General features: G+C 35.1%; 1 long non-coding RNA gene across 1 annotated transcript; it reads right to left on the reverse strand.

Moving 5' to 3' along the window:
- Positions 1–14,193: 14,193 nt before the first annotated feature.
- Positions 14,194–20,364, reverse strand: LOC128548363 (uncharacterized). Its single transcript, XR_008366973.1, has 2 exons — positions 20,264–20,364; positions 14,194–19,618 (listed from the first exon to the last, which is right to left on the reverse strand). It is a non-coding gene; the product is annotated as an uncharacterized LOC128548363 (long non-coding RNA).
- Between the last annotated feature and the right edge of the window lie 2,803 nt (positions 20,365–23,167).

Below are 23,167 nucleotides of genomic sequence, written 5' to 3' on the forward strand. Positions count from 1 at the left end.
ACAATCTTGATGTTAAACTGGCAACGTAACGTTTAATTGCAGGAAAACGTGAAACACAACATCAAAATGCATATACATACGGGCCGTTCCATGAGAATACATGTGTCAATAAAATGATGTAATTATTGCATAACAGATAAATACTGGAAAATCATTGGTTTTCTTATGCTCATGCAGAAAGTAGAAACTTGTAGTTCTACAATATTTTACAAATAAATGTTAACTGTATTGTAATTGCAACAGAAGTTCCAAAGCACCCTTGCATCATGAGAAATACAAGTATGTAGATAACGGTGTATTTGGTTTCATTTCATGCCTTTTAAGTTTTTTTTCAGTAACTCAAATTTAAACTGTTTCTAGACATTCAAATGTATGATGTTAAGTTAGTAATACGCAAAAGTTGTCCCATAACTGACATGAAAAATACATGCTATCATCACAACGCAATACTGCTTTCATGACCTTCTAAATGTCACGTCTCTAAATCTCTTTCGTGACTTACTTGACAGCGTTGTAACACTTGAAATAACGGAGATTTCAGATTTGAAAGGCATAAGATCTTTCTTCATGAATATTTTGTTATTTCAATTTTGATTTTTGTCGCTAATACAGGTTTTGTCATGGAACTGCCCATAAATATTTATAAGTTAATATCCCGGATATGAGAACCAAATAATATAAAAAGGAGATAGAAAAAAAATGAAATAATAACAAGAGTACCCTGTAATAGAATAATATTATGTAAATGCAAAAATTGCATATAATATACATGAAAATAACCTATTGTAAACAACCTTTTTGAATTTATTATCCTTCTGGATAGTGTTTAAAGTTTATGGATCCAGATAATTTCTGATAGTGACTGATCTATAGTTCAAAAGTAAATTTTGCTTGGCTGAAGTCAAAATTCAAATACAAAAAAAAAATAGTTTTAATGTCATTTAATGAAACACTTATTGAATTGCCGGAGTCAAGTCAAGTACTCTAATTTATCAGGAAAGATCTTCCATGATTGCTCAAAGAGGCGCCCATTAAAGCATCAATAAAGACACCTTGTTTCGTAATTGCAATTGATCATGATGATATGCGGCTGCCATAAACACAATTTCAACTCTAAATTTTAAATTAAAACTATCTATATGTGGAAATGTGCTGTATGCTATTTCAAGTATTTTAATATTGCTACCATAGTCTTATCATACGGTGGTATGTTTAGGACATGTAAATATTTTTAGCTCACCTGTCACAAAGTGACAAGGTGAGCTTTTGTGATCGCGTGGCGTCTGTCGTCCGTCGTCCGTGCGTCCGTCCGTGCGTAAACTTTTTGCTTGTGACCACTCTAGAGGTCACAATTTTCATGGGATCTTTATGAAAATTAGTCAGAATGTTCAGCTTGATGATATCTAGGTAAAGTTCGAAACTGGGTTACGTGCGGTCAAAAACTAGGTCAGTAGATCTAAAAATAGAAAAACGTTGTGACCTCTCTAGAGGCCAAATTTTTCATGAGATCTTCAAGAAAATTGGTCAGAATGTTCACCTTGATGATATCTAGGTCAAGTTTGAAACTGGGTCACGTGGGGTCAAAGACTAGGTCAGTAGGTCTAAAAATAGAAAAACCTTCTGACCTCTCTAGAGGCCATATTTCTCAATGGATCTTCATGAAAATTAGTCACAATGTTTGTCTTGATGATATCTAGGTCAAGTTTGAAACTAGATTACATGCCTTCAAAAACTAGGTCAGTAGATCTAAAAATAGAAAAACCTTGTGACCTCTCTAGAGGCCATATTTTTCAAGAGATCTTCATGAATTTTGGTCAGAATGTTCATCTTGATGATATCTAGGTCAAGTTCGAAACTGGATCATGTGGATTCAAAAACTAGGTCAGTAGGTCTAAAAATAGAAAAACCTTGTGACCTCTCTAAAGGCCATATTTCTCAATGGATCTTCATGAAAATTGGACAGAATGTTCATCTTGATGTTATCTAGGTCAAGTTCGAAACTAGGTCACATGGGATTAAAACCTAGGTCAGTAGATCTAAAAATAGAAAAACATTGTGACCTCTCTAGAGGCCATATTTTTCAAGAGATCTTCATGAATGTTGGTCAGAATGTTCATCTTGATGATATCTAGGTCAGTTTCGAAACTGGGTCACGTGGGGTCAAAAACTAGGTCAGTAGGTCTAAAAATAGAAAAACCTTGTGACCTCCCTAGAGGCCATATTTCTCAATAGATCTTCATAAAAATTGGTCAGAATGTTCACCTTGACGATATCTAGATCAAATTCGAAACTGGGTCACGTGCAGTCAAAAACTACGTCAGTAGGTCTAAAAATAGAAACAATTTTGTGACCTCTTTAGAGACCATATTTTTAATGGAATCTTTATGAAAATTGGTCAGAATGTTCACTTTGATAATATCTAGGTCATGTTTGAAACTGGATCACGTGCGGTCAATAACTAGGTCAGTAGATCTAAAAATGGAAAAACCTTGTGACCTCTTTAGAAGCCGTATTTTTCAAGAGATCTTCAAGAAAATTGGTCAGAATGTTCACCTTGATGATGTCTAGGTCAAGTTCGAAACTGGGTCACGTGCGGTCAAAAACTTGGTCAGTAGGTCTAAAAATAGAAAAACCTTTTGATGTCTCTAGAGGCCATCTTTCTCAATGGATCTTCATGAAAATTAATGAGAATGTTCAGCTTGATGATATCTAGGTCAAGTTCGTAACTGGGTCATGTGGGGTCAAAAACTAGGTCAGTAGGTCGAAAAATAGAAAAACCTTGTGACCTCTCTAGAGGCCATATTTTTCACGAGATCTTCATGAAAATTGGTGAGAATGTTCATCTTGATGATATCTAGGTCAAGTTTAAAAGTGGGTCACGTGCCTTCAAAAACTAGGTCATTAGGTCAAATAATAGAAACACCTTGTGACCTCTCTAGAGGTCATATTTTTCAATGGATCTTCATAAAAATTGGTCAGAATTTTTTATCTTGATGATATCTAGGTCACATATGCTCTAAAACTAGGTCACTGTGTCAAATAATAGAAATAACGACGTCATACTCAGTTCAACACTTGGTCATGTGGGAATAGGTGAGCGATTCAGGACCATCATGGTCCTCTTGTTTAGAATAAATGATGTCGCGCGCACGACATCTTATCTCGATCGCTCGACATCTTTTCTCGTGCGCACAACATCTTATCTCGAGCACTCGACATTTTATCTCGTGCGCACGACATCTTTTCTCATCCGCACGACATCTTATCTCGAGCGTACGATATTATATCTCTAGCGCTCGACATGTTATCTCTTGCGCACGACATATTTTATCGTGCGCACGACATCTTACCTCAAGCGCACGATATCTTATTTCGTGAGCTCGACATCTTATTTCGAGCGCTCGACATGTTATCTTGTGCGCTGGACATGTTATCTCGAGCGCTCGACATCTTATCTCGTGCGCCCGACATCTTTTTTCGAGCGCTCGACATCTTATCTAAATATATTAAGGCCCTTTGTGGGTATTCAGGTCATCAGTATGACTGCCACCGTTTTAGTTTTTGTTTCGTTTATACTTTTGTTTGCAAGGTATTAATTTAAATAAGCAAACTGAACTAAAACGCCAGCAAAAATTTGGTGACGACGCAAAAGAATATATTTAGTATTTAAGTCCTTGACAAAATAAAGATTTAATATGTAGGCTTCGCCCATATATTAAAGCATTTCCCCATGTCCACTTAATTCATGCATGCAATTTTATACCTTTCTGACAATGTGCGATTTGATGCTACTCTAACATGCAGTAAGCATCATTAATAATGTTCTTTTAGTTTTGAAGATAAGATGACCAATTGTGTGCACTCCTGTCCCAAATGATGTGATAAACTTGTACTTGTGGGAAGTTTAAATAACATTTAAATTGACGGGACCCTACTTATCTACTTGTCCGTATGTTTTTTACTAATGACCTAAATTCACACGAAGGCCCTAATATATATAGATAAAATGTCGAGCGCTCGAAATAAGATGTCGTGCGCTCGAAACAAGATGTCGTGCGCATGAGAAAAGATGTCAAGCGATCGAGATAAGATGTCGAGCGATCGGGATAAGATGTCGTGCGCACGAGAAAAGATGTCGGGCGATCGAAATAAGATGTCGAGCGTTCCAGATAAGATGCCGAGCGATAGAAATAAGATGTCGAGCGCTCGAGATAAGATGTCGTGCGCATGAGATAAAATGCCGTGCGCACGAGATTATCTAATCTAAAAAAATAAATGCATGTCCTAAAGATACCACCGTAATCATGGTACTTGTATATGTCTTAAAACTAAACACGGAACAAGGGAGAGAACTAAAACATACCTTCTTTTGATAACTACATGACTGACAGAGTTGTCTCTTCACTTTCTAGCACAGTACACACTATGATATAGTTTAAACACTCGTCTCTAAAAGTTCTTTTTAGAAGGGCCTTCATAATTTAGAAAGATTGTTTGGGATGACTGTTGTCCTGGAAATGTTCACCGTTATCCTTCTTTAACAAACCAATAATTAGTTATTTAGCATTAGAGGTTCTTTTACTCTACAATAACAATTGAATGCCAACAACTAGCACAATCTTAATTTAATTAAGATAAGACTATAATTATTAAAAAATAAGTATTGTCGATGAAGGTCCAAGATTTGAATATGTCTTTTTCTTTTCTTTCAGAGAATTTCCATTAAATACATAATGCCTCAATTCCTTTTAATATCTGGCCTAATTCTTTAATTCTAAAGTGTTCAGTAGAAAGACAAACAATCTTTTTGGAGATATATTTTTGACGGAAATTGCTATCGTAATTTTTAAAAATAATGCCAAAGTGTTATCAGAAGAATTGCGAGGCAACCTTATTTATTTGTAATTCGCATTTCATATTACCAAATTGATATTGACTGGGATAGTCAATTAAATATCAAGTCGCGAGGAGGCTTATGTTCTCCGTGACAGTTTGATAGAGGAAAGTGTCCATGAAGCGATTCAGTCTCTGATTCATTGGGAAATTTACAAACCTACTGCCAACTTCCCCACATGACTCAGAGGTGGAGGACGAATGATTTCAGACACAATGCTTTTTATCAAATCGTCACGGAGAACATACGCCTCACTCAGGGCTCAAACTCACAACCCCGAGATCCGTAGATCTGCGCTCTCCTTATTGAGCTAAGCGGGCGGGCATGGTGATAAGGCGTCATGCCTAGATATGTAATACTTGATATTTTGGACTTGTTGCTGGTTTTCAGAATACCAGCCTATACCTGTGGTTTTGCTGGTATCAACTCAGATTGTTGTTTTCCAAGTATCAGTTCTGAGACAACCAGTGCTTTCATATGGAGCCAGGTTGTTAAATACCAAACATGATAAATGATTGGTTGTTAATATTAACTAAAAATATAAGTGAAGAGCGGGCCGGCTCACACGTGGAAGTGTGACAAGCAGACCAGTCATTTTAACATCTTGACCAGGAGACAACTGGATTTATTCTCGATGCAGAATCTTGTCCCAGTATGTTCTTGGTGTAGAGAGCTGTGTGATAATCTGTCGGTTTATGAAATTCATACAAGGTCTTTTTATTTCAATAAAACGTATTATTAAATAATTAACCTTTTACTCTTTTTTTTTTCATTCCCCTTTAAACTTGATATGCATGTTTTTTTGTAAATTGTACGATTTATATTTATGAAAAATAAATGCATAACTAAATGTATTGTAATACAAACATCCTTAGAATGTTTTATTATTTAAAACTGTATCTTTGTACACAGAAATCCTATTTCTTATGAATGATCGACACCTTAACTTGAGCGTTCAGTATCTCATATGCAATAGGTTCGTGATAATAATTCCTGTCGTATTCATTTTCTTTTTATCTAAGTTCTCTCCGGTGCAATTGATGTTAAACTGGCCGTATGCATGCGTTATGATATTTTTCAATACAACATTATTAAAAATTAAATAAGCACCAAAGAATACTCGTAAGTGCGCTCTGTGGTAAGTTTACATGGTTTGCATCTAAATATTGAGAAATGCAGGTATATACTTTATTAGTGTTGATAGTGATATACAAATATACAAGAGTAAGACTTGGATATGTATCTACACAAAAAAATCATGGTTTGATAAAAGTAAATGGAAAGACTGGCCAGTTTTGAATATGATAATTAATATACTTCTATATAAAATTAAGAAATAAAGCTTATTAATACTACCTATTTTGATACATGTACATAGTGTTGAAAAACGTTGCTAAATCCACACAAACCAGTTTTCTAACAAAAGAATAAAAAATATATGTACTAGTATTATATAAAATTCAAATATACACACCAAGACTGTTAAAATACAGAAATACACATTTGTAAGGATGAATCATTTTTGGTTAACTGTCTGCAGTTTATTGCTATTGTAACATTTATACATTTTCGCCAGTGCCATGCTCACAACTTAGCACCGATTGTGTATAATGAGCCGAGCACTGGAGCAGCACGTTTGTGTAGATCCAAAACACGAACCCTCGCGACGACAGCGTCTTGCGCGGAAAAAAATGTGAAACACACAATACCTACTATAAAAGGGTTGCATATTGAACATTTAATTGCGGAAACAGTGCTCCAGTTGTAACACTGTCTGACAATGAGCCCACCGTTTCTCGAACTAAATATATTTACATTAGGATAAGTCCCGTATAAGGGTGCTTTACACCTGGTACGTTAAGCTTCTGGTCTTGGGAGCGTCTTCTGTACCTTGACCTTTCTTCCACTTAACATTACTGACAGTCATCTGGAGGAGCCGCCTACATGTGTTACCGGTGGAGACTATAAATAATCTTATACGCACACGGTAACAATAAAACCGTTGCTCCAGCAACTGCTAATTGCACGATAATTTTTGTGGGTGGGGGTGCAACTGACAGTTAGTAGTATCACAGTTACTTTAGAGCAAGACAAAAAATAACAAAAGTAATAACCTCTTTGCCCTCTTCCTAATACACCTGGTTTCAAGTAATTTTCTGAAAACTGATATCTAAAGACTCATTAACCAGCCTTCGAGCTGGAGATCTTTGAAAAATTCGCTTTGGCTGCAGCGAAAGCTTTGTTGAACCGTAATTTTCAAACATACAAATTTATCACATGTGGGAAAAATTCGTTCGAATTCATCACACATTGTGTGACAAATACGTACGAATATGTCACACATTTGTGAAAAAAATAGTTCTGTACCTATACCCCCCTCAAGGCAGAAACGTATACTTCACAAGCCAAAAAGAGGGTGGTGGGGGTGGGAAGTGGGGCATATTGTTTTTGCTATGATTGATAGAGCCACATTTTTATCAGGATGACAGAACATATTCAGTAGATGACCCATGCAGAATTCTGGGTCATTGTATCAAAGGTCAAGGTCACAGGGGGTAAAATGTCATATTCTTCAACACTCGATATCTTGATAATCCTTTGACACTGATACATATGTCCGTCGCATTTCGTGTCCGGTCAGTTACTTCATGATTCACAGATCGGTTTGCAAATAACTTGGAACAAGTGTTGACCACATCATGTGTAGCTTGCAAGACCCAGGTCCATAGCATAAAGGTCAAGAGCACAGTGCACTTTGAACTTTGATGATTATCACTAAATAAGAAAAGTGATGGTGTTATTGGTGTCTGTGGCATTACTTGGCCATGCATAGTGGGATTATAGAATGACTTGGCAAAAATGTTAACAATAAGATCTGCCGTCCACTCACAGCCAGATGTTTTGTGGAAGGGTTGCCGGTAAAATTTTGCTAGTTTCGGTAACATTTCGGGATCATTAATCAATAAAATGGGCAGAGCCTTCCATCAGGCTCATTCGGCATGTATTCGAGGAGTATTTAAAACTTTTAAAATTTGGATGCCGACGATATTTAGATACTGATTTGGCCCCGAAGTACCAGAAGGGTTTCCAGAAGGACACGGAAGGGTTCCAGAACATCGCGAAGACATGCCGAAACATCCCGACCTCTTGATTGGAGTCAAGCGCGTTACCACTAGACCACCGTGCCACCCTTGCGGATTCAAGAAATCGGTCACCTCTTATTTACAAGAACTACTTTCACGCAGGAATATCAGCGGGCGCATTCGTATATACATACTACGATGGAAACCAGACTAAACTTAACTAAAACTGACCGAAGTGAATAAGTCCAAAATAATAGTCTCACGCCTACTTGTCAAAATATATCAGTTCAATTTTTCACGATACTTAGGAGTTCATTTAAGGTAAAGAAAGCGTAATATGAGGGGGAATGTCAAAAACAAGTTGCATCCTTGATAACATGATTAAATAATAGCAAAAACTGATCTTCACACAATGTACAATTATTCAAAATATCAAGTGCACACTTTTTACGCAAATGGCGTCGATAAATCACGTTTTAGCCCATCCCTATTTGGTTGTTACGATTAATTTAGTGCCGGGGCGTCCATTTAGTTCAAAAATTATTTTTGGCTTGGAGCTACGGCTCCTATGTATTGCTTTCGTTTTTTTTGGTACCCAAGTGTGTGTTAGTATGATACGAAAAGCCGGGAGGCGGCCGCAGACCGAGATCAATATGTTACGAATTCAGTGATTGGTTGCAGGAACAAGTGACCTGTGACGTAAGCTGCGCAAAGCGGAAATATTGGAAGTTTTATGATTGCAGTTGCTCTTTTTGTCTTTTATTAAAATGGGGGTGTACAGCAATATGAATATAACTATAAAACGTAAGCCTGTAGGATAAACTGACAACTTCTCAATTTTGACGTTTACATTATTCCATTGTAGTAATTGTTAAAATGATTTAATGGGCAGTTGTGAAATTTGTTAGAGAACACCACCCTGAAAGGATGTAACCTGCCAAAAGGTGTCTCAAAAGACATTGCCGTCAATTTTTGACAGGACTATTATAGTTGGTTCGATTATTGTTGTAGGGGTGTTATTAAAACAAGCTAAGGAAGTAGCTCTGCAAGTTTAGACTGGTGTTTCCATGGGAACAACAGTAAATAATCGCAATCATGTTTTGCATAGGATCTTATATAATGGTCCCTACCCCCACTTGTCTAGTTATGTAGACTATGCCAAAACCAGACAAGCCTTTCCTTTTTAAAAGGAAACTTTATTTTTCGTTTAATATAACATGCCCGTTGAGACCTATACGGTGATGTAATTTTCATGCACTCCGACTATTCGCCGAATGAATGCTTACTTTATGTAAAAACCATGCCAAAACCTTTCTACGAAATTATTGTTTCCGAGCGGAATGACTAAGTAGTTTGTAATATCTGGTCCATAGATATTTAAAAAAATACTAGTTTTCATTTTTTCAGATTTATTTTACTGGCGGAAGAAAATGGGGTTCTCCGACTTCGTTTTCGCTGGATTGTCTTAATTTTTCCCCTACCCCCATTTTCACGTGCATTTTCCGATATCTTTCCGTTGTTTTTTTTGTCACACTTGCATTCATGATGCATGTTTCACACAAAAATGTGTAACAAAAAATAATACTTCTTATTAAACTATAAAGACAGGTTGTGTAAGCAGACCGCCGTGATATAATTTAAGATTGTAGGGATAACGCATGTTTTTTCGTGTTATAACATCTGCAGAATCCCGAGGGATTGGTTGGTACCCGAGCCCGTCAGGGCGAGGGTACCAACGATTCCCGAGGGATTCTGAAGATGTTATAACACGAAAAGAACATGCGCTAACGCTATTCTAGCAGAAAACGCGCAAAAAACAGGTGAATTAATATATTGTCCCTCAACGTCATTGAATTTCCATGAAATGCGCGGTAAAGTCTACGTTGTTTTGTCACGTTGACGTCATTTCATTTTGAATTATCCGTTTTGGGGCCGTAATGCGTTTACGCTTTGCCACGGAACGCGGATATGTAAAAAGGTGTGATAACAGCACGTGAGCGCGAGAATCTCTCTGTTAACACACGTTTTCTCTCCTGTTAAAACACCCCCGAAAAGTGACAATAATAGCAGTTTTATGCTAGAATGTTTAGAAACGGCTTAAACCCAACACAAATAATGGTTATTTATTATTATTTACCAGATTTTTCATCTATAAAATAAACGTTCAAAAGCGCTGTACAAACTACATATCACAGAATGATATGGACACACAATACAACACAAAAAATATATCAACATTAAAAGGTAGTTAGCCTGAATCAGGTTTTACTCTACATATTAACTGTACTAGATATCTTAAAGAACAATAAACAACAGTAAATAATTTCTGCTGCAAAGTCATACAGCAGCTTGTTTTCCAGTGCAAAGTTAGTTTCAACAGACCTTGAAGAAAAAGTGTGTTTTTAATGATCTTTTGAAAGCATCCAAACTTTTAGCGTCTCTAATGGTAGCCGGAAGAGTATTCCATAACTTCGGTGCAGCTGATGAAAAACTACGATTACCGTACCTCACTGTTTTGCTTTTTGGAACAACTAGTTGTTTTGAGTTGTTCTTGTTACTTGCTGAGTTCTAGCAAGTCTTTAACACAGATCGGTGATTGGTCATGCAATGCTTTGTACATGTATATGTGAACTAAAATCTTAAAGTCCACTCTGTGAGTAACTGGTATCCCATGTAGTTCTTTTAAGACCGGTATAATGTGATCATAACGCGATATTCTCGTTATGATTCGAGCTGAAGTGTTCTGAAGATTTTGAAGTCTATTCAGCAAGGACTTCGGAACACCATACAAGAGCGCATTGCAATAATCAAGGCGTGACGAGTGAATTTACTAGCGAATTTGTTGCATCTGTATTTAGATATTTCCTGATGTGGTCTATTTGACATAGCTATCCGTATCCTGATCTACAAACTGAGTTAATATGTTTTTTCCAATTTTCACAGAAACCGATTCAAGGTGTTTTTCGTTTCTTTGAGGGGTAAATACAATGACTTCAGTTTTATCGGCATTGATTTTCAACATGTTGCTGTTCATCCAAGATACAATTTCAACGAGACAGTTTTCAATACAGCGTACGGCGTCATTCTGAGAGACCGGATTTGTTGGTTTGAAAGATAAATAAAGCTGTCCATCGTCGGCGTAAAAATGGTGATTTAGTCCATGTTTCTTGCATATTGTACCAACTGGTTTAGTGTACATTGTGAAAAATTTTGGTCCGAGAACGGACCCCTGTGGGACACTGTATGTCATTTGCACTGGTTCACTATCTATGGTTACATTTTGGTAGCGGTCGCTCAGATATGAAGTTATCCATTCGAGTGATTTCCCTGCGATACCAAAGTGGTCGTGGAGGCGGTGCAATAGAGTCTTGTGGTCGATGGTATCAAAAGCAGCTGATAGGTCAAGCATCACTAACATTGTTACATCATTTTGGCCAAGCGAGTTGAGAATGTCATTTTGAACCTTCAGTAATGCAGTCTCAGTCGAGTGAAAATTTTCTGTATGAAGACTGGTGTTCTTCGTGAAGACTGTTCAAAGACAAGTGGCTTTCCAAACGAGCATCGACTACCTTTTCAAGTAGTTTAGACACGTACGGTAAATTAGAGACAGGTCTATAGTTCTTCAGGACATTTGCATCTAGATGTTAAGGTATCAAAATATATAAAAGTAAGAAAGAGCATAATTTGATTTATCTGTAATTCTTTTGACGTTTTATTTACGATAGACCGTTGTAAAAATAACGTGTCTCTTTAGTCCCGACAAGTATTTTTTTCAGGGATATATTTTGTTTTTCTTCACGATCTTGTTTACCTTTCCATGAATTATTTGATCTATTATAAACGATGTAGTAATGAATACCTTTATCTAGCCATCCCTTAGTCTTAGCTTTCTCGTAGAATAGTTTGTGGGATTAGCCACTCCAAAATAGACTTTCATTAACTTGCTCTAAGTAAAATATCGCTGAATAAAATATGCTTTATTATTAGATTTGAATTAGGAATATGTATAATGTATCATGTTGATTACAACATCCCGGTATAGATTCAGACTTTCTTCCAAATTCAGAACAAGGAAATGTAGAACTTCTGAGAAATGTTAAGTTTTTATGAGCCAAAAAAGGCATTTATAATAGACGTTTGTATAGTTGTTATGTTCTTGTTATCGGTTAATCGCCTTTTTTTAACTGCATTCCAGTCATGTAACGGAGGGCAGTTCACTTTAACCAGTGTTCCTGGATTATGTACCAGTACTAGCCTGTTCTCTGACAGTAGCTGCAAACTTCTCCACACGATTCATAGGAAAAAACATGTCCTGATACAATGCCTATTATCGATTGTAAGAGAAAACGTAGCCTTGCCCGCGGATTGAACTCGGTCCCACGACCCGTAAATCTGCGTTCTCGCTATTGAGCTAAGCGGGCGGGCTGATAAATAGAATGACCGATCGAAATAATTTAAAAACAAGCACATGCTGTCGCTTTTGATTGACATTATTTTATAAATAGTTTGTTTTTTTAAAAAAGGGGCTTCCATGGCCGAGTGGTTAGGGTCGTTGACTTCGAATCACTTGTCCCTTACCGATGTTTGTTCGAGCCTCACTGGAGGCATTGAATTCTTCATGTGTGGAAGCCATACAGCTGGCTTACGGAAGGTCGGTGGTTCTAGTCAGGTGCCCGTCCGTGATGAAATGATGCACGGAGGGGCACCTGGTGTCTTCCTTCACCATCAAAGCTGGAATGTTGCAATATGACCTATAATTGTGTCGGTGCGACGTTAAACTGAACTTTATTTGAAAACACAGTCTTAGCGTAAATTTAACTTAATTGATTTACTCATTACTATATTGCCCGTCCGCTTAGCCCAACAGGGAGACCGCAGATCTACGGATCTCGGGGTCGCGAGTTCGAGCCCTGGGCGGGGCGTATGTTCTCCGTGACGATTTGACAACAGACATTGTGTTTGAAATCATCCGTCCTCCACCTCTGATTCATGTGGGGAAATTGGCAGTTACTTGCAGAGAACAGGTGTGTACTGGTTTAGAATCCAGGAACACTGGTTAGGTTATCTGTCCGCCGTTAAATAACTAAACTACTGTTGAAAAACGGCGTTAAACTCAAAACAAACAAACAAACATTACTGTATTATTCACAAAGTAGTATTTTGTATAATGTTTCCTGCAATAAAGTAATTTACAGTATCACAACATTCTCTATTTTGTTTCAAACTTACAAACATTTAATAGGACATACGATTTAATGTCAGAGCGATGACGTTATAAAACAGTTTGCCCTGGCTTTCAAGGACGACTGATTTGACAGTTCCACATCTCAAACTTGCCTTCAGAATTGAATTTCTTCTTTAAGAATATAATTATTATCTAATTCCTCCACTAAGAAGATAAAAGGCAAGAGTAGATTTTCAGGAAGCACAGAGCACCACAAACACAGCCATAGAGCCATGCTTCTCAAAGTATGTCCGAAACAAAGAAAAAAGTAATGGAAAAATATAGCAGACGGCTTGCTTTAAAAATCCAACAATAAGTACGTTTTAATTAAATGCAAAACATTTCATTTCATTTATTTGGGTTTTACGGCGCACCAACACAGTATATGTTATATGGCGCCAAACAGGACTACAAATTTTGGTTCCACATCTCATTTACATTGAAATAAAAACATGAGGTATGGAATCAAAATTTGCATACCTGCTGGAATCACAGAGTTACTGCAAAACCAAGTGTTAAGACCCTATTAGTCGCCTCTTGCGATCATGCAAGGGTAAGGCAGTGGTTCCAATTCCTGTCATACACAGATCGTCCCAGAACCATATGGGGCATATGTAAAAACAAGAAGCGGGGTAAGGGGTAGATAAAATGGAAGAGTAGTTGGGGAATGGGAGAGGAAAGAAGCAAGGATGAATATTCAACAAGGAAAGTCACGTACCTAAAACGCAGTCTCCATACACCGTAAACCGTATCAGCGAAAACACACAATTACATACAAACGAACACACACACAAAAATGTTTGCAAGATTCTACCATATTTAATTTAGCTGTGTTACTGTGTTCGCTATATTTTGGAATTATATTACGTACACTAATGATAAAACATATTGATAAACTATTGTTCTTATGGTTGATAGGGTACTCCCATAAATATTTCTTTTTTGTAATGTTTAAATGTGTTCACCATGAAAGGAAATGACAAACTTCCTAGTTATTTTATTCGTTTTTTATTATAAATATACAAATTTACCGAATAGCTGTAATGTTTATTATATGTAACATTACATATAAGTACTTATGTGTTTCATTAAATTGGTAAGAAATGTATTCAAGACTAACCAACTAACATGTTTCAAATATATCCATGTATACATGAAAATGTAAATACATGTACATTGTATCAAGGAAGAATTATAACTATTTCTGTATATTACAAATGTGATACAGGCGTAGATCTGATGTACTAGATAATGTTTTCTTATGACTCTTTCCACGTAGTGACGTACAAGTTAATCAGCAGTTGTACTAAACAGCTCTTCTGTTGTACCACTCTATTTTGAAATATCCATTATGATGAAATTATTTTGTGAACTAAGAAATATGAACTTATTACTTATTTTTCATTTTCTGCAAACGGTTTTGCATAAGAACAAAATAAAAGGAATGTGATTTCATTCTCAGCAATTAAAAAGTTGCAATGATGTTCATTACAGGAGGGTCATCATGGCCCTATATCGCTCACCTGTTAAACTTCGCCTTGAAATCTTCAAGATAAACATTCTGACTAAGTTGCATGAAGTTAGAGGCATAAATATGGTCTAATGAGTGTTAACAAGCTTTTCCTTTGATTTGAGCGGATAACCTAGTGATTGACCCCACATGACCTAGTTTCCCACTTGGCCTAGAATCATCAGTATAAACATTCCGACCCAACTTCATGGAGATAGGCCTAAGAATCATCAAGATAAACATTCCGAGCAAGTTTCATGAAGATAGGATTATAAATATGGCCTCAAGAGTGTTAACAAGGTTTTCCTTTGATTTAACCTAGTTTTTGAACCGGCAATAGGACCTAATCAACAAGACAGGAAAATAAATTTGGCCCCTAGGGTTTTAACAAGCTTTTCTTTCAATTTGTCACTGTGACCTAGTTTTTGATCCTATATGACCCAGTTTCGAATTTGACCGAGGAATCATTAAGATAATATTCTGTGCAAGTTTGTATCAAATCAAAGCATAAATGAAACTTTTGTACGGCTGAAAGGACCAAAAAAGAAAAATTTTCCCCTTTCAAGGGCAGTCACTTTACAACCTATTATAGAATTTAGCCGGTTTTTAAGGAACAGAGACCGTATTGTGACTTAATTTGTGTGTAAGTATGGTTTAAATAAAATGTAAATTGTCATTTCTATCATGTTCGCAAGGCAAAAATTAAATTTTGGCTATTTCAGGGGTCAATTAGGGGCCGTAACTCCGGAACCTATAATTGGATCTGGTGGATTCATCATGGAATCCAAGATCTATTGTTGTTAAAAATATTTTGCAAGTTTGTGTCAAATCAAGCCAAATAGCAAATTATGACCCTTTAAGAGGAATAACTCTGGAAGCCATGATGGGATCTGGCCATCTTTCGAAAGAAACCAATACATGTTGTGTCCAAGTTTAATTAAATTCGATGGCAAAATATGGTCTCTATCGTGTTTGCAAGCCAAAATAGCAAATTATGGCCTTTTAATGAGCCATAACACTGGAACCAATGATGGGATCTAGCCAGCGTTCGAAAGAACCGGGATATTATGCCAATACAAGTAACTGTTGTGTGCAAGTTTGATTTAAATCGATTGCAAAATGTGGTCGTTATCATGTTCACAAAAAAATTGTAGACGGACTAAGGACGACGCCGACGGACGACGCCGACCTGACAAAGAGCGGACACAAAAGCTCATCATGTCACTACGTGACTGGTGAGCTGAAAAAACTTACACAGAATTACTACATAATTATCATCATACTGTATGAGTAATACAAAGTCGCATTATACAATAGTTACAAATAAGAAATACAAAATTCATGAACAAGTATGCAATACGAAAGATACTCAAACATAGTTTATCAAATAACTCCATAATGTATGAGTAATACAAAAGTCACTCATTATACAAAGGTTGCAAATAAGAAATACAAAATTCATGAACAAATATGCAATACAATGAACAAATATGCAGCGTTACTCAAACATAGTTTATTAAAAGTTACTTCATTTGCAACAATCAATATAGGCAAAATAAAAGTGACCTCATTTTAGCAATTATTATAGCAATCGTTACAAATCAACTAAAACAAAAGACAGACATACATGTACCAACACAAAATTTACTCCGATTAATATAAGCAACAGAAAACGAGTTTCCCGCGAGCAATACAATAACATGTAAGCATCGATACAGAAGTTATTTCAAATCAGCAATACTACGTTACTTTATAGGAGTAAACTAATATCTAATAACTTTAAATGTTGTGTAAGCTTTAGAAAAAATAAGAATAAATCATTAGTTACTTTCGAACGAATTTCAAAATCTAAAATTACAAACGTGTTTTGATGACCTAATTTGTCTAACATTGGAATTTAAGACCTGGTTTGGAACACGAAACATATATGACGATAAAATATCAACTGCGGCGCCAATGGAGATGTATTCCGTGTCCTTATAATAGTATTTCTATAGTGGCATACAGAGAAATCTATGTAAAATTTATCACGCCTACAAGCTGTAATTTTAGTCAATCTTTGGAGAGGGTCGACGAAAAAAATATCTGTGTAAAATTATTTCACAAGAAGAAAAATCGTTTATGAGGAAGTCTTGTTTGAAGCACTTTCTGATTTTTTTTCAGGTGACAGTCATGCAAGTTTTCATGGTTTCATTTTATACTTTGAACAAATTATGTTAAGTTGTACATGTCGTTTTAAGATTTTGTTCTGTTTCTTGGTTCCGGCGGTACCCATCTGCAACCAAGCGAAACCCTATGAACACATTTAGAAGAGGTCCATCAAGGACCATACAGGACAAGTTTCATTAATTGTCAGCCAATGTTTCAGAGAGGAAATTATTCAAAGAAATTGTTGACCTACGGACGGTGAGAAATAACAGTATCTCCGGTGTACGCATGATAATAAAATACTGATTATCAGTAATAAAGCAATGATTTTTTCCAGCAAGAGAAACCAGAATCAATGTACCAATATCTTTATACATAAAACATGATATGCAGTATTTGAAAAACAAGTGAAATGGAGTAAAATGAATGTACGTATTAACAAGATAAATAATTGACAAATAACCTAAGAGGTTAATGTCATATGGCAATATTTCTCAGAACAGAGATTATAATGTCGTTTACAAGGTACACCATTTACAGAAATGTCATTTCTTTGCAGAAAACGAACGAACTAACGCATAGAATAGCAGAAATACACAAATCTTCTGTTAGACAACTGCAAATTGCAATAATCATTAACATAATAGAAAAAATTGAAAGCTTGATGACAGGGAGATTCAATAAACAGCATAACATATCTGAAAAAATAGATGACATAACGGCTATCAACTAATAGAAAGACTATAACGCATATTAAACAAGTATATAATTAAACATGTTAAAGTAGAATTTAAAATAACATATTGTCAAACGTTTATCTATACATATTATTTTTACAAACAAATTACAAAATGGGTTTGAAAATGAGTCAGCTTATATCTGCAAAGATGTCCAATGTATTAGATAAAACGTTTATGCAAAAATTGATTTAATTTACTCTCTAACTTATAGAACATTTATTTACACTGACCCTGTACTGTACAAGTTTGCAACGACAATCGTATCGTCAAATAATAGTTGTTGCCACAACAGCGAAGCTTTTACGTCTCGCTACAAAGCAAGCTGGTATTGAGCAACGTGCGCTAAAATGTCTTTAATATATGTGAACAAATGAAATTAATTGTCCACAAATATACGATATGGTATAACCTTTTCCGATGAATGATGTAAGCGGCTACAGATACAGTACTTTATATAGTGTAAAATTTAATGCTCATATCAATTTAAGTGCACAATTCATAACGATGTGAACAATTTAATTTTATGAACAATTTTACAATATTTCACTTAAAAAATGTTAAAAACTATGTAAACAACGACATCTGTTGAAACTATTTACAACTGATAAATATATGCATATAAAATTATACACAGTCATTTGTGTTCATCTATGAAGAAAACAAGCTCGTAAAAAATCTATATTGCTCTTTGAACAACCTTCATTCTAGGTTTTTGAAATACTTCCAAAATGTTCTTAAAGGTTCTGTTACAGAAGCGTTAGCTTAACACTATATCTCTCAAACAGAGGTGATATCTAATTCAAACCAGCGACGCATTAATTAACCTTTGCACTTGCAAGCAAAATGAACGCACTTTCGACATGACACGTGCCTTTACAGAATATGATCATCTCTCTAAAATAGAATCTTCTCATATGAAAACAGTCTATCATTTACACTAACATAATGCAGCACAATGTGTTCAAAACTATAAACTGTAACTAATTGGTTATTTTAGGACATAATGTTTTATTTTTTACTGACTGCACATACTATGGTAAGTGGCAGTGCATTTTACTTGATCAGATATGATTCTATATCAGATATGATTAACCGTAGACTCTGAATACAATCACATAGAAATATTTGTAGTATTGTACGTTTTATTTGACCTGGTGGGGCTGAGTTAATTTTTACCTTCTGCAATAATGGCAATATCAAAAACGAGCAAAATAGTTAGAGGAATATAATTGTTTAACTGTAACCAACGACTAAAATGCAACGCTACATTGGTTTCAATGTAAGCTAGATGACCACTGAATAAGATATCATGTTGCCGAATATACTACAAATACTGCAAAGAAATGCAGTGAACCGTCGCGGAGCCCCACCCCGCCAGGTCGATTAAAACGCACAATATATAACATGTAAGCGCAACAAAGGTACTATATACCAAACTGCATCAATCATAAACGGAAATATGTTCTATAACGAGCAAAATAATATTTACACACCCTCAGCATATTTTTACGAGTAAGAATATGAAATAAAACAACGTTTTACATATGGACATGTATTTCACTCTAAGTATGTAATTATAACCGAACGTTTTCAATCAAACAGTAAATACAACATGATAAGACAAATAAAGCAGCCCATGCAAAGTTCTTCTTAGAATGTCCGACATAGAATAATGTAATGAACTAATAATTACAGTAGGTGTTTTCTTGCATCTTTATTATGAAGAATATATATTTCTAAAGAATAAAACATTGGGTATATTCGACCAAGATTCTGTAATTTATGATATACATACACATTAGACTATTCCTGTGGGGCAATATCCTTATTTGATATAATTACTATGGACTAATGCTAACAGTTCTTGAGCAACATCAATCACTGCTGTTGCTGTTTCCTTAGAATATGCCTCAGCAGGGATCTGCTGACCTGGCAAGCAGCGCGGATACCTCATTGCTTTGTAATCTCCCGTCACGTCTGACAAACGTTTGGCTAGAAACAGTATTGACGATCCCAGATCTGTATAACATAATGGTAAAATATTTCATAAAATTTTATCTTACAACAAACACTTTTACTTTTAATGCAACAAGAATGCTTTTAAAAGCAAATATAAATGTGATTTGCATGTTCCTAGACTTTTTTCGTTTTTCTGCACTAGTATGTAATATAGCAGTTAGGTCTTTAAATAGTTTCTTGATGTTTTTCGCGACCTTCTAAAGAAGTTGTCAAGTCTGGAAATATTTTGAATGTTTTTCTAACCTATAATCCAATGTAATTGCAAGGTCAAAAATATTGCAATCTGTAGTTTTCAAATACGTACAAAATGTTTGTATTGAGACATACAATATACCAATCTCTCATATTAGATAAATATTCGAAAAGATTAGTTTAAACAATCTGCGTAAATATGATTTAAGACGTTTGATGAGTTCTGCCTGCGAAGAAAACTGTGGACAAAAGCAATATACGTGTATTATATAATTTGCACAGTTATTTTTTTTGAAATACAACGAAAGAAAACATATAAAACGTAAAATAACAATTATTACGTCGGGCGATAAAGGAAACCAAAATCGCAAAGATTAGAATATTTAAGAAAAACAATGTTGTTTAAATTAAATTGCGGTGGCTGCTACAGAAATATGAACCTATAAGACTAACCTCTAGCTATCAGTTCCAAACTGTGGCTAGCCATTACTCCGTTTATCTTGTTTGCGTCTTTAGCATACCACGCTGCCTTCAAGGCTTTTTCTGCTGCCTGAATATAGCAATAAAACGTCAGTCAAGTGTTAACATTAGATTTCTATCTGTTCGTTCATGTATAGGTTTCATCAATTTAACAAGACAGAATGGTCTAATCCGGGATTGGCCCTTTTTCTCGACATGACCAAGACTTGTTTACTTTGACCTTAATTTATTCACATTGGCTCACTTAAGATTTTGTGTCCAATATTGCATTGATCATGACATTTGTGTGTGTGTTTAGTTTATTTTTCGTAAATTTTAGGCAGATTTAATACTTTTTGTGATACTATTTTTAATTGTTTTCTTTTTTAAAGACTGCGTTACAATTTAGTATTCAGAGTCTCAGAATAGATGTCAAAATGTCAAGATATTTTAAAACAAGTGTCTATGAAATGAGGCGACTGATAACCTAAAATTAATAAAATTGAAAGTTCTTATTTCAGCAATGTTGTAGCCCGGCCCTAACACCAGGATAAAATGCATTAATGAGACTGTATTTATTGACTTAATAGCCGTGGTCATGTACAAGAAAATACTAGCCTAATTTAGTCATGCATTTCTTACCTGATACGTACAATTCGATTAACAGGTACTGTGTATATTTCAGAATTGATAATTATTTCGTGCACAGGGCATTTCTTGCCAATGTTTCTAAACGCAGATGCACATGTTATTGCAAAAGTGAATGCACTCCATGATCACAAAGCTTCTTTTGTTATTTCTTTTGTCTTTTAGAAAATTCAAATCCAAGATTTGTCATGAGTCTAAATGTCATAAAAATATAAATTGAAGACAACCATATGCTTAAAAACATACCAAAAATTTAATCTCTTTTCAAGTCCTCAATGCTTTAAAATGATTTCATTAATTGCCTTGTCTTAATATAATCAAAATGAGATGCCCTGAAGGACAGACTATTTGAAATAAAGACTTCTGCGATTGAATATCAGCTACAAATTTAAATGGATTTGTAAGCGACGCGCGTACATTTTTTACAACGTTGCAGTTTATTGATATTGATTGAAACTTCAGTTTATGACAGTGATCCTTCTTCTTCAACCAATCCTATCTATAGCAAAGTATTACTAAAACGTTCACACTTCAATGCTTCAAAATGGGTAAATCATCTACGTCACGTTTGGAACGATGAACTTAAAAATGATGATTGAACTCAATATTTTGGATAGTTGATTCAAATATTCAATATCAGCTTTTGACGAACTTTCATTGGTTGTGTAACGTACAGTATCATAGCTGATAGCATGAAGCTATGTTATTGACAAAAGCTAAAACATAACAGGTTTTAAAGTAAAATTCCTTTAATTGAAATTGACGTAACCCTTACTTTTAGCCACTTTAAATTCCATTGCCTTATAAACAACTGTTATAGCATAAGAGTTTTAAACATGGGTAGGTTATATTTTGTCTGCCTGGTCAGTTGTTGATAAAAGGTCTATGTAGTCTTTCACTTAAACGTGCTACCTCTACATACGAAAATATTGTTCGAATCAAATGGCCTTATCTCCATGTCATTTTGAAACAAACGTAGACCTCAGACATTTATTTCTTAAATTTACGTTGATTATTCAATTAGTCTTAAAATATATATTATTATACTATCATTATATATATGTATGGATGTACATTTATGAACAGTAAGTTATAACATGCTCAGTAAGTATGGCTTCTCCTATAGCTTTAAAACCTATCGAATGCCTTCTTCGGAATACAGTTCCAAACTGCAGCTGTATCACGAAAAATTAAGACAAAGGTAAAAAAATAATCACATTCTAAGGGGCAACTTCCTTGCCGCAAAACGCTATAGTGATTACGTCAAATTACCCTTAGTTTAGAAGATATTTTACAAAAGTTTGAATTAAACTGCGTTAGTACAACTAAGTAACGTTTAATATTCATGAGATGCAACATACGTAATTCACATAAAACAAAGACAGTAAAAGTTATCGCCGTTGATAAATGCTGGCGAGATCTCTGATTTAAATCTCAAATAATTGATATATATGTTACTAACACTGTTATCTCACGTGTCTTTCGCGTGCACTTCATATGAAAGCAAGCTTATATGCTAACTGTCATAGTTTTACAGGATAACACTGTCGTCTTCTTTATACTTATTCTGTACACTAAGATACATTCAAATGTTATTGATAGGCTGATTGGAAATGTAGGTCGTTACTATGGCGGTAGATGTGTGTCTATGTCCGATGTTTATATTAGGTTCAATAATCGGAGAAGATGTATTTGATCATCGCACAGACTTTGTTTCAAACTTTTTATATACATGTATCCTATAATCGAAGGCATATTTGATACATTACTGAATATAAGTGTTTAACAATCGAAGACTTATTTGGTACAAACTTTTAAATGTGTGTCCAATAGTCGAAGACTTATTGAATGCATGCTACTATATGTGTTCGATAATCGAATACATATTCAATACATACTGCTACATGTGTTCGATAATCGAAGACATATTTAAATATGTGTTGAATAATCGAAGATTTATTTAATGCATACTGCCATATGTGTTCGATAATCGAAGACATATTTAAATATGTGTTTAATAATCGAAGATTTATTTAATGCATACTGCCATATGTGTTCGATAATCGAAGACATATTTAATACATTATGATACCGCTATATGTGTTCGATAATCAGAGATATATTTGAAAAACACTATTAAAATATGAGTCCGATAATTTATGTTCGATAATGATTAGTTGACCCACAACACGTGTTATGTCAACAATTAAAATGGCCGACTACGGTAAATCCTAGCGGGAAGCATTTCAG

Source organism: Mercenaria mercenaria, chromosome 14 (assembly GCF_021730395.1).
Source record: "Mercenaria mercenaria strain notata chromosome 14, MADL_Memer_1, whole genome shotgun sequence".
NCBI lineage: Eukaryota > Metazoa > Mollusca > Bivalvia > Venerida > Veneridae > Mercenaria > Mercenaria mercenaria.